General features: G+C 41.1%; 1 protein-coding gene across 22 annotated transcripts in view; it reads right to left on the bottom strand.

Annotated features, from left to right (window-relative positions):
* The window catches only part of SORBS2 (sorbin and SH3 domain containing 2), a 188061-nt gene extending 174365 nt beyond the window's left edge, over window positions 1-13696 (bottom strand). For 6 of the 22 annotated variants that reach the window (XM_072122734.1, XM_072122758.1, XM_072122783.1 and 3 more), the window contains exon 1: window positions 13155-13694. The gene's annotated coding sequence lies outside the window, so the exon portion shown is untranslated. Of the gene's footprint in view, window positions 1-13154 lie in introns of all 22 variants that reach the window. The other 16 variants (XM_072122715.1, XM_072122742.1, XM_072122749.1 and 13 more) reach the window with 8 other exon arrangements.
* Between the last annotated feature and the right edge of the window lie 214 nt (window positions 13697-13910).

Genomic DNA, 13910 nt, shown 5'->3' with positions numbered 1-13910 from the left:
TTTTTGGGATGTGTTGAGATCATATTATTGGTACAATGCAACTTTCCACTTCACTAAATTCCTCAGTGTTTTTGTGGTCAGGCTCTCCTGATAAATGACAGTGGTATGTAGACTTGAATACATTCATTCTTTGCTACTCTTCAATGTGGACAAGTGTTAAACCCCACTTCACTTGATAGACACACTCACAGCCCCATACATAGCATAGCCGAGCATTTATCAGCACATAATCCTCTCTTCTACTATGAATTAGTTATATGGTTACCCTCCTAAATCTTAGCCATCATCTTCTTGCCAGCATTATGTAACCGCTTGCTGTTGACACATAGTGTGAAATATGTTCTTCTACCCAAACACCAACGAAGTCCAGGGTTGTGTGGTGTCTGTTGACAAAGCTTCTTCAGTTAGTGAAGAAAAAAATTACCCAACAACATCTTGGCAACGTTGCATTTCCATTGCTAATGAATTGTAGCTTCGAAAGATACTTGTCATTTTGGCCAGTCCTTCATGAAAATGCCAAGACCCTGAAGTCATGAATACGAGCAAGGCTTAATGTTTCTAGTAGAGAGGGGTTTTATTCCTCTTTTTGGCAGCATGACACTCCGAAAGCAGACTGTCAATACTCTGGTTTTGTCAAGTAGATTTTACTATGGAAATTTATTTCAAGAGGACTCTCAGACCAAAGACAGTTGCCAGAATGTACAAATCCGGCTCCTCTCCGACAGTAGTGAGGCGGTATATGAATTTTCCACAACTGCAAAACTTGTGATTTACAGTATTTGTCATTACTTTCTCTGGGCTCATCTATTTTGAAGAGTCTGTGGCTAAGTTAAATTTGGAGTAGTTTTTTGATGTGTTAAGCTTGTATCAAGAAGTTGTGTAAGGTAGTGGAATTTACATTACAGTAAATCATTGTTGTATATTGCAATAGCAGAAGAGGAAGGATTCAATGAAGGAGACTTTGAATTATGCTATCAACCTGCTACTAAATATAAAGGGGGGTGTGCCGAAAACGTGGCGTTTCAGACCCTGGAGGGGTACGCAAAGTCAATTGACTATCCTTTTATAGACACTCCCAGAACAGGCGGGTTCTGGAAGACGCAGGAAGTGATTTAGAGTTGTCCGTACAACCTCCGGATATAGCAATAAATCACAATCTTTAATGGCTGAAAGACCTCTTTCACTAGCCTAAGTGAAACAGGACCTTACCAACCCAAATAAGCCACCACCAGCTCTCCTTTAATATAAGGACAGTCCGTAACGGGATTATATAGGGTAAAGAACCGAGCATGTATTAACCCGAGACATGGACGTGGGGATTTGTGGATCGAGATAAAAGAGCAACACAGTTTACATTTAATATTTAATTGCCTTAAAGGCACACTAGACAAACAGTACACACAATAGGGATATATACAGTTAAGCAGAACACAGGTAGAACACAGGCAAAATACACAGGTAGAACTAAAAGTATCAGTATGTAGTATGTTAGTTACCTTGTGTGGGCTTAATGGAAACGGATAGTCCACAACTTAAGATCCTTCCTGTGCTTTTTTATGGTACAGTTCCCCAGAAAAAGACACGGGGCCTCAGGGGTGCTCTGAATATATCAGATTCAGACACACCTCTGCACACCCACAGGAGGGCTTTAAGGACTATCCTACCTGATATTAAATCCAGAACCTTGGAGAATTCTAGTTTATCAAGGGGAAGTCATAGCGCCAGGGTTCTAGTCTCTTTGGATCCGGGTGAATCCATGGATCACTTTGATACCAAACCTGACCCAATTGTTTTTGTTCCATTCAGAGATATTTGTATCTCGGTGTACAAGAATCCTAGAATCTAGTTAGTCATAGCTATACAATCCCCTGGCTATACCGAATCCAAAAATGTATTTGCCATTGTGCTGAGATGGACCATAACTGCCCATAACCAAAATATTGGTCTTGGATTTTTTTATAATCCTTTGTCTGTCGCCAAATAAAACAGAGGGAAACCTCTGATACAGACGGTGCCAGGCTGGCTGTGAAACTCCTTAGAGGCTAAACCTCCTGTGGAGTTTATGACATTTCTAGCTTTAACTCAATTAGGCTATTTGGGAATAAAGTGAGGGATTTGTGCCAACGCAGAGGGATATATAAGGCCATATTTATCACAGGTAGATTCTTTACCCCTGCCAGGTCAAAGCAGTCTGGATCTACTAAGAAGTTTGGTCTTTAAGTAGATACAGAACCATACTCCATTGGTGCAGACCTGTTTCGAACAAGTCTGACTTGGCAGAGAATGAAGCTATACTATGGGGGAGATCAGAAGTGTCTGAGAGCATAACTGTTCTAGTTGCACATGGCAACCAATCAGAGCTCAACTTTCATTTTCCCACAGCAGCATTGAAAACTGAGCTCTGATTGGTTTCCATAGCTAATTAAAGCAATTTTACCAAAGACACTTCTGATATATCCCCTCTGGAGACTATAGTGCATCACCAGGTCAGGGCATTCACCCAATCTCCAATTTAGGCCAAACCAACTAAGACCAAAGCCACACTCCTCTGTCTGGAGGTATCAAAAGAGCCTAAAACAATTAATACAAGTGGCAGCAGGCAGATTCTTTGTGTGCGATTAGCAGAATTAGGACACATATTGATTAGTATATCTTATCTTATGGATATTGGTATGCACTATTGCACTATTGTTCTACCTCTGCTTATCTTGTGACCCATGTGATCAAAATGAGACTGCAAAAGTGTGACGGGTTGTGTTTTTAATAATTATGCTAAAGTAAAAATATATATATAAAAGGTAAAACCAATAATAGCATAGAAAATGTATAGTCCATTGTTGATGCATTTGAAATATCAGACACAGCAGTGAGAATTTGATATTGTCAGGGCTGGATTAAGGTAGGTGGAGGCCCCTTGGGGGGCAAAATTCTGATGGGGGCCACCACTGAATATAGCCCAGTCAGTGGTACAAATAACTATTATAAATTATCAGTCATATTCTACACATTCTTCTACTTACATGTTTGTCAAGCTTCTGGCCTAGCAAGTACTGACTACTAGTTGCCACGCCAGTCCCACGCGCCACTGCTTCCCGATGCGTTCTCTCTCCTCCTCTCACAGATTGGGTCGAGTGATCTGTGAGGAAGTAAACCTAACACCGATTGGTTAGGACTTGGTTGGAAACCAGTTCAGCCAACCAGTGTTAGGTACTAAGGGGAGGGGGATCGGGTGTCACTCTGCATGCAGTGCAGCTCCTGAAAAGCATGCTGCATGCAGATTGCGATTGAGTACATGGGGAGGAGGGCATTTATTAATTTGTGCGCAGGGTAGCACAGGAAGCATTCTATAATTTTCAGTGGATGTAAGTTTGTGGCGCAAGGGATTAATCATTTGGTGCATGGATAAAAAGGATTAGAACTGTTTCCCCATTCATGAAGGTGAAATAGAACTCCATACACCAGCTTTTAGCCGCTTTAATTTTGCACCAAAAATTACGGCCACAAAAGAGATGGAAAAATAGAAGTGCCGGAAAACTGTAAGATTTATGAGTGGCTACACAATTTTGTGCCCAAAAAAATAGAACAGGTCCGGAGTGTTGGAAAAACACCAATATTATGGGACAACGATTCATAAATGAGACACAATGCAGCAAGGGAAAAAAAACACCGCTAATAAAAAAAAACCAATAATAAATGCCCCAGTGAGTCACTTTCCCAGCTTGGAGGCAGTTGCATGGGTGCATCTCCTCTGCCCATCACTCCTGGAGACATTCACATCTGTGAGTTGACTGTCGGACACTGCTGATGGTGGCTCCTTGTGAGTAAAGTGGTGGGGGCCCTAATATCCAGCCCTGTAGTTTTACCTTTTATACAGATCCGAGCTTGTGGTCTAGATGCACATTTTTCACCCAAGACAAACTAATGGACAATAAATATAACAATCCTGGTACATTACCGCTCTGTACATTCATTGCTTATGGGAACACGGTGTAAAATAACAGATTGAGATGGAAGTGATACTTTGCACTTAATTGAGACTTTAGTTGATTTTCCCGATTTTTATCCCTTTGCATTGCCACCAACTCACACTGCAGTGAACAGGTGCACATTCTGTTCTGCGGAGCAACTAAGATGTAACATTTTCTTCAATCATATATCATTTTGTGTGAAGCCATAACTTGTGCTATCTCACACAATGTTCTTTTATTTTCTCTAGAGCTCTGATAAATGCAGTCCTTCTATGGCACAGCGCAGATCAATACTATACTGCACTGAAGACAAATGTGAAACACAGAAAGCAAAGCTAGGTACTTGTATATAATAACTATTATATAATATTATAGGTGACCAGTAATTGGATTTTTTGTTTAAACAATTTACCACCACTGCAGGTCATCAGCTACCAGTCAGGATATCATTTGGGCAAATTAAGGGATGTAAAAGGGAATCTGTCAGCAGTTTTAACCACACAAAGCTGCACAAGGTAGGAGCACAGTAGATCTATGTCACTATACCTGTGTGAGTTGTTAGCAGGACGGTGAAAAATGAATTTATATTCTAGAAGTAAATCCAGACTTGGAGCACTTGTACAGTACTCTGCACAGTGCCAACCCTTCACTTGTATTTTTGTACACTGTACAGTACTAATATGTCTGGGCATTGTACAGTTCATCCTGTATATATGGGTGCTGCACAGAGCTACTACTAATATTAACCTGTATATATTTAACAGCAGGACACTACATTTCTCATCCTTTATATATGAGCAATACACAGTACTATTAGTCTAAACCTGCATAAATAAGTGCAACACCCCTGCCAATAAATGGACAGAGGAGTAGTTACGAACAGCACCCTCTCCAGGTTAGGAGCTGTCTGAAGTAAGTTCTAACACCGGGTTATTAGGTAATCAGCAGCTGTAGATTCTTTCTGAACAGGCAAGGGTTAAGTGGATGTGATTCTGTCCACCAATTGTATTGCACCATGTTCACTGGAGTGTGATTGGAGAGTTAGCCACCACCTGACCAGGATAACAAAACGCATGGACAGGAAGGGGCAAGTCCTCTTTCCAGCCACCTCTTACCAGAGAGATCAGATCTTAGAGCACATGCTCTGACCACAGGCCTCTTAGGCCTCAGCTCTCACTATACAACACATCATGTTATAGAGGAGAGGAATAGTGTCTGTGCATCATCAGGACAAGAGCTGCAACTTCCACAAGTGGACACGGCTCCATCCCAGCCTGCATCTGCTACCAGGCTGGCGAACCAATTCCTAAGGACCACTCTCCATGACCACTCCAGTAATCTGGAATCTCCAGTAATCCTGAATCTGTACCAAGATCATTCTGGCCTGTTGCCTGCAGTTGTTCTAATAAAGAACTGTGAGTTATTTTGCACTATGTTGCCTCCGTCTGTTGCCTGGATAAAGCTGTACCACCAAGGGCTCCCCATCCATCACCCAGGGACATATATTACGGACAATCAGGGGTTTCCCCAAAGAGAACCAGTACATCAGCCTCTCCCTCCATCTTTCTTGCACACACCACCTGCTGGAGACTTGCCAGGCTTGCCAGACTTGCCAGGCTGTAGGACAGCCCTCCGGTCCCCATACCAAGCACCGTGACATGGCCACAACCACCAGCCACTCCAGTATTCTGGGCCCCAGCTGCCTCTAGGCTCCAAGAAAAGGCTAGGCCCCGGTGGGGGATGTTGCATAAGCATTGCACAAAATGACAGTATGGTTCTGGTGCTATAACTAAGTATCAAGTTTAAATGCCAACCATTTTCATACAGTCCAGGGCCCATATATTCCCATACCATACCCTATCCAATGCTTTTGTGTAGTCCATCTGAATACAATTTCTGAATGTATTCTTAAGATTTCCCATTGAACGCCAATACTGCAAAATTCCCTACACTGTACTGAGCAAATGCAACAAGGTCGAAACAGTGCTGTCTACAGTTAGAAATCTGTGTAGATACACTGGTTTGAGCTTTAATCCCACAACATGTCAGTAGACTTCCTGAAAGTCATGCTTGATGGTAAGGGGACTGACTGTAGATTCTTCCAGTTGGATGCTACCCTACATACTCTCAAAATGAAAAATCACTGCAGCGTGGATATAACGAATTACCTAATAATTACCTTACTTCTACCCTCTAGTCAGCACTATGCCGGGAATATATCATCACTTGTAAGCCATCCGAACGCCAAGTGGACATGGAGTTGGTCCATTAACTGTTCAGCTTCTTGGTGCAAGTTATAGCTCAATTTTACACAACAGGGCTGCTGTATAATCAATCCAAGCACCAAGATGACAGAACCGCTCGGCTGCAGTTATGCAGACTGTTTGTATATAATGACTGCATCAGTAACGTCACATTAGCTGTAAATAACCACTATAGGACGTCACTGGCCCCATCAATGTTCGGAAATAAATAAGATATCATACAAGATTTCTTATATTCGATTTCTGTAAATTTCTAAAATTTTAAAATAGTTTATGGTAGTGAATTATGATAATTTAAACTTGTCCCTACTCAGTGTTTCTGTTTCATTAGATACTTTATATTAACAGCTACCAGATGCAAACCTCGCGGGAAGCCTTTATTACAAATAATTGTTCACCGAACGTGTACTAAATCCTTTTTATTGCTTAATCGTGTGCATAAAAGAATAAGCAAACTCCCATATAAAGCAGGGAGAATTACAAAACAATGATGACAAAGACATAGGGATGAAAAACAGATCCCTTAGAGCCAATGACAGTGAATTCCTTTGATGGTCTTATCTAATGTTCAGTCTGAAATATCTTCCACTACTCTTTTTAATTCGTTTGAGATGAAAATAATTAACATTTAATAAGCCGATGCTTAGATCAGCCTTTGTACAAGGATTTCCCTGAATTTATAAATTAGTTTTAGTCTGATTATATCAAATTCTAAACACTTACATTTAGAGTTTTTATAAATGGTTCTATACAATGGACCAGCATTTTCTTGTTTTAATAAAAAGAAACCATCCGAGCTCTAAACTACTGTGCATCCCATTTTTTATGTGTTTCAGACACATTTTGCTCCCAGTTCCGACGTTGCTCCGGGACTTCAGGTCATCAAAGCATGTTCCCAGCTGGAAATTCTAGGAGTCAAATGACTCCGTTTGGCCAATAAATGGTCTGCTCGGACCTCAGAATTTCACAAGTTATGTCCTATAACCAGAGGTATACAGACAGAGGTATGACCCCCTGGAACTGGGACTTACAGTTTGCCTCACTATTAATAAATATGCCCCATCATTTGAGCATACTCACTTCCCACTTACAGTAGTCATTGCCCTCTTTCTTTAAAATCTTAATGCGTCACGCTGTACTATTATGGCATGGAGCTGTCAGGGAGGTACGAAGAGGGCTCACAGGGTGAGCTTTGTCATACTGATGTGGGTTTTTCTGCATATTGCAGCAAACACCCACCGCTAACAACCAGATTTTGACAATGGCAATCAAATGGTTAACACCTGCGATCTTTTCTAGGACCAATCACGGGTGTTAACCATTTCATTGCCATTTTTTTTAAAAACGGTGGTACATGGAAGCTGCCATCTTGTTTTTGATTGTTGCTCCCTGATCGGCAATCAATTGTCATGACAGCCTTGGGTCTTTATAAGTATATGGTAGGAACAATTAGACTGTCTAATGTAAAGTACCATAGAGGGTCTAAAAAAATTGTGAAAAAAAAAATTATTAGTGTCAAATAGCTTTTGTACACATTGTTCACATATTTAAAATGTATTAAAACACTATGAAACCTACATAAATTTGGTAACAATGTGATCGTATGAAGCCAATGAATAAAGTAAGCATAGAGTACCAAGAAAATGGCGCCAATGCATTTTTTTGCCAATTTTACCACAGCTTCCCAGTCCACACCATGCAATAATAAATGCTGTCACTAAGAAGTACAATTTGTTATGCTGAAAATAAGCCCACCCACAGCTCTGTACATGGAAAAATTAAACATTTTTGAAGGTGTGGAGTGAAAAATAACCGAAAAAAGGCTGCAACGTGAATTGGTTAAGACATTGCACTAAATTGGCCTCTTTTTATAATATCTAGTCTAATGCCATCTAAATAGTAGACAAGAGTTCCATCCCTTATCACCATGGCAATTTCTCTGCCGACAATATGCACTAGTTCCAAACCCTTTAAAGCGTTAAATTAAGTTACAGAAGATTTTTTTCCTGTAGCTTTTCAGCCTTATGTTATGCCCTCAGAGAACTGCAATTTGTGTGCAGAATTATGAGGCTGAAAACTCATGGAATTTTAAGAAAGCTTACAGCCATTGTAACAATACCCTATTTCCATTATCCCTTCCATAGCCACACTCAGCATAATTATTATAAAACGTGTTATAGTCCCTTTTGTGTATACTACATTCAGATTAGAGGAGTTTGTGCTAGCTACATGTACATGAAAGCTCTTTCCATTCTTCTTTTCCTTGTCTGTATCAGTATTCAGGACCTTTTTTTTGGACCATTTACTGTATAATATGATATACAGAAGGTGATTGTTAGACTTGGTTTCTCATTACTTGTTCCTATCGTCAACTCCTGAATCATTCAAGACCATGGCAGACTATGGCAGGCAGCCAGGGGAAACTTACCCCCATTTATGTATTAAAAACTAAGGAACGTTCTTCAAAATAGACGATATTGCTATGTTTAGGTTATAGTAGACACTATACTGTTTGGGTATATAAATCATAATTTTTACTAGCTTTCATATCTTAATTTTTAACCAGAGCACAGGATATCATAAAATAAATCACTGTCTTATCATCTGATAACAATTATAAAAGACAATGACACCTGAAAATGAACTTAGTCACTCTTCAGTCACTTTGTTAACTCAGTGTTAACTTTTACCAAACAAAACTGTGGTCCTGGCTTCGATGTGACCATTAAGCCCAGAGCAGACACTGAAGATCATAGTCTCTTTGCAGGACTGTTGTCCTGTTACATCTCTGTAAATGTGATTATATGCTATAAACCAGTGATGACGAACCTTTTAGAAACTGAGTGCCTAAACTACAACCAAAATCTACTTATTTACCATTAAGTGCCACCATGGCATTTCAAGCAGTAACTTATTGCTATTGTTCTTCAAAATTATTCAATTGTATTGGTTCTCCTTAGGCCACCAATACAGTTGAAAGAAGGTGGGCAAACTCAGACTATCATTGAAGCTTCCTCCAGGAAGACTGGTGGGACCATCAGGATGACCTCCAAAGACAATGCAGTTCAGTCAAAACCTTCTCACTTTTCCTGCAGTTTCAAACAACCAATGAAGTGTTGATTTAAAATAGCGCTGAGAGTGGCATCGCTTAAGTTTCTTGGGACTGCAGGAAGATTTTGTGGATGTGGTCCTGTTTGGTGAAATTGGGGCGATGGCCTGAGTGCCCACAGAAATGGCTTCGAGTGCCACCCCTGGCGCCCGTGCCATAGGTTTGCCACCACTGCTATAAATTATTAAACATGACAAAGTCTGAAAGAGAAGAAGGTATAGGGACGCATTTATCATTGACTGGTGCTGAGTGCCCCAGGGTATGAAGCTGCCCCCGCCCTCTGGCATGGGCCTGGAAAAGGACCATATCGAGGCAGAAATGCCCCGCACCAGTCTACTGCATGGCCCGGCACCACCCCCCTCCGCCCAATGGGCGTAGAGGGCAGAGAATTAGCAATTCCTGGCTTGTGTTTTCAGGCATATAAGCTGTGAAAAATCCGGCCCATAGTATGTCAATAATGTCATAGTAAATGTAGATGATGCAAGCGGTCATTACCTTTGTTATGGCAGGGCAGCTAAATATAACCAGGGGAATAACCAGGAGAGACTGGGCTCTATAGCAAAATTGTGGTTGAACATTACATTCGAAAACACACATGGTTGCTTGTCTTTGCAAAACCTTATAATTGGGCCAATAATTGGGAACTATCATTCCAAGCCATGGTTGTTCCTCAAAATTTAACTATTAAAATGTGTAGAAAATCACTTCCTTTATGAACCTTTTAAGATTGTTGGCAGCAAATTGCTCAATGTTTTGTTCTACTGCCAAATTCAAACCATATGACACAATCGGGGGTATTCATCAGTTGGACTGTTTTTTGGCACATGAAATGTCCAGTTTATTAGACTGGGATTTTCGATATTGGCGCAAAGGCTTAATGAACTGGCGCACAACCTATGGGGTTCTGAACTGGCTCCACATTCATGAAGGTGAAATAGTATCAGATAGGTGAGGATGCACCTGATTTATCATCCAGCATCGTCTGTTATAAGCCTGCTGCATTTTTGGACTGTCTAGCTTTTGTCTGAATTGTAGACAGGAGCAATAAATCTGCCTGTGCTTGGTCATAATTCTAGAATTCCATTGCTTAAAAGGGTTTGCTGCGGTGGTTACGCGTCAACAAGAGACCAGAAGGAAGGTACAACAGGGAGCAGGGGTCTATTTTTTATGCCCCTGTTCTGGCCGCCCTGAGGCTTTCCAGTATTGCTGGAGAACCCCTTTATAGAAAAGCTAACCAGACTTTATATTGGGGTATATATTTGCATACCTTGCCACCATAGCACAATAAGAGTCACTTAGCAAAATCTACTTGAGTCTCTAGTTTCCACGTAGTTTATGTTTTATAAGGGGCAGGTTCACTTATTATTCTATCTCTATGGTGATTTAGGGCAGTACATTACTCTATAATTATTAAAGCATTAAGGATGGTACATAAAATTTTAAGGTCTGTTTTTAGTTACAGCTCCCCATTCCTGCAGTGCACCCCTCTGGGTAGAGGCGGATTAAGACTGTCATGGGCCCTGGGCTGTATGAATATTATAGCCCTTAAAAGTCCGGAATTCACTTCTACATGTAGTACTAAAACCAAGCTTCTTGGGGAACGGAGAATGTGTCCCTTCCACCTGCTTTCAATTTGCGGTTTCAGGACCTTTGGAGGCCATTCACATGTATTGAGAGCATTGAAGGTCCTTCTGACTATAACATTTGGTGGATGGTTTTGATGGCCTTGGGCCTCGGGCTACCACCCAAACCTCCTATAATATGATCCACTGCTGCCTCTGGGTTCTATAGTAATAACTCTGGCTGACCATGTGATTACTGGTCATAGGAAGGAGAAGAGTAATGTTCAACAGTGACGTGACTGTACTCCCTCCTGTGACCACTGAGGCCGCAGTGGTCACATATCAACAAGGGACCACAAGATACAACACAACAGTCTATTTTTTACACCCTTGCTCTGGGAGCCATGGGGCTTTCCAGTATTACTGGGGTGACCCTTTATAGAAAAGGTAAACAGACTGTATATTGGGGTACATATATTGCATACCTTATAACCATAGCATAAAATGAGCCATTTAGAAAAATCTACTTGAGTTCTTAATTTCATGCATGTTGTATCCGGGGAAGTTTTACTTATTTTGCTAAGAAGAGAGTCGTCTAGTATGTTTGTCATAATTGTTCTATTATTCTATACATACAGTGATCATTGTTAATAAAAGCATTGAGGGCAGGACATTGCTGCTATTATGATAGAATATTATAATACTACAGACAAGAGCTAAGGTGCAACCCTTGTAAACAGTGAAGCCTTCAGTGCTGCCATTGTGACATGTTTCTGGGTGGGCCTCATGTCTGTCACCTTCACATCTTCTCTCAGAAGGTTGTAATAAAAGCAGATTTCTCTTACACACCCAGCGTCAGATTTTTACACCTCCTTTTGATTTGCACTTTTATATAGGATGACAAATCTGGGCTACCTGTGTATATTCTTATTTGACTCTCCACATTTCATGCATTCACATGTTCAATGTAAGGATGTTCAGGACAATCTATGGCACAGGAGGAAAAATAGCATGCAGCATTACAGAATGGGGGAGGGGGGAAGCGAATCAATAGCATCACATCGGGAGATGAGGAGAGGAGAACCCCTGGTCATCAAAAGACCTAAATACTCATCCAAATGGAAACAGTATATATCAATTGCATGAGATCAGAACCCTGAGACAACAAAACCATGTTGTAATCATTGTGCACAGAGATTTATGTCAATAAAGTTTATCTAAAGGATATGACAGTGACATCAATGTGCCTATTGTGATTAGAACTTGAGCCTCATTGTTTGCTCAGATACGTTATATCAGGCAGGTCACCTGGACAACTCTATGGAGATGTGGATGTTTGCACAGAAACGGAACAAAGAAGACGTCTTCTATCAGGGAGGAAATTGAGATTGCAACTAGTTGAGCAAATGTCGCCCTTCTGCCTTCTGATTACTTAGATCTGTGCCCTGTGCCCTGCGGACGAATAAGTCCCTGTAACTGTGTCCCTTCCCTTTTATACAATGTAATCACTAACCAATTGCTGTTATTTCTGCCTCTATTGACCTTTACCAATACTGACAGCTCGAGTGTCCCTAAGAGACCATTGATGGTAGAGAAGGATTTATTGGTGGGTGTTGGTCTATGCTGTCGGTTTGGAATATCCGAGGAGTAAGAAACTCATTTCATTGTGTAATAGATCCTGTTTTCTATGGCGAGAGTGAGACGCTATGCATAATATAATAGCATCACACTGTATGTGCTCCACTCCCAGCCGGCTGTCTATTCTTCCCTTTGACTCCATGCTATGAAGCCCAGTGGGTGTGCTAAGCTGAGTGGTGGGGTGTATGCTGGATGTGTTTAACCCTTTCATACCCGCAGCATTTACGATTGTTTGAAAAACACTTTCTTATTTCCACAGATTGGAAAATAATTCATTAACTTTTAGGGTAGCGCAATGCCCTGCTAAATATTAAGACATGCCACCTGCTTGCCTGACCCAAATCGCATAACAATAGGGAGGCAGGAGAACACTCTTCCGGGCCAAGTGCTTTGACACTTGTACAGAATTTTTATATGAGACATTGTATCTTTGGATATGATGCGGCACTGATGATATTTATACGACTCATCAGATACTAATACATTTATCACTTGGATATGCATATCAAAAACATGGAATCTTTGAAGCTATAGATCATTACAGCAGAACATTGGAATTCATTGAATAGAATACTATATATATATATATGTTTTGTACGGGATAAATTCTTACCTTGTTCGTTGGTAGGTATAAATCGTAGTGAGGTGCACCTTGGTCCCCAGGTGAGAGTATCCAGGAAGAGTAAGGTAATACCAGAGCTGTGTATTGTAGCCGAGAGCCTAGATGAGTGATACACCTGCTTCTTCACTACTGCTGTCTTCTTGTATTAAGAAAAAAAAGAAGCAGAGATTACAAAAAGGGCAACACCCTTTGTTCGGGTCACTAAGCTTCCCTTGTGAGCAGCTAATACTGAGCCCTTCAGATAACGTTGCAGGGGAACCTTGCCTTTACAAGACAAAAAACCTACTCCACCGCCTGATAAAGGATATGCAGCATTATCAGCCTGCATTCCATCTTCTGGAATCAGCTCGGAGCACAGGCGGCCTCATCCACACAGGGGCTGGAAGACATGCTCAGCTATGGAGGTGATGTCCTCGTGCCCTGGCGTAGCCCTCAGGAGATGTTATCCTGTAAATAAAGGATATAGCCGGGCATAACACACAGCACACTGCTGCCTGGGAGGAAAATGGCTGGTCCTTCCAGCAGTGCTGCCGATAGCTCATTGGGTTGCACTGGCTTTTTGTAACTATAGAAACAGCCAACAGACAGGCTTACACGGCAAGCATGGCCGACCATGTGCAGGTCAGCAGCCCTGAATGCTAATTTCTTTCAATTACACTGAGCTTTATCCGGGTCTGTTAACTTGTTAATTGTATCGTTTCCACATATGCTAATAGCAGGGAGCAGATATTTGTTTCCATATGGATT

Source organism: Engystomops pustulosus, chromosome 1 (genome assembly GCF_040894005.1).
Source record: "Engystomops pustulosus chromosome 1, aEngPut4.maternal, whole genome shotgun sequence".
Lineage (NCBI taxonomy): Eukaryota > Metazoa > Chordata > Amphibia > Anura > Leptodactylidae > Engystomops > Engystomops pustulosus.
The sequence above is the reverse complement of the archived record's forward strand: the minus strand, read 5'-3'. Positions and strand labels throughout refer to the sequence as shown.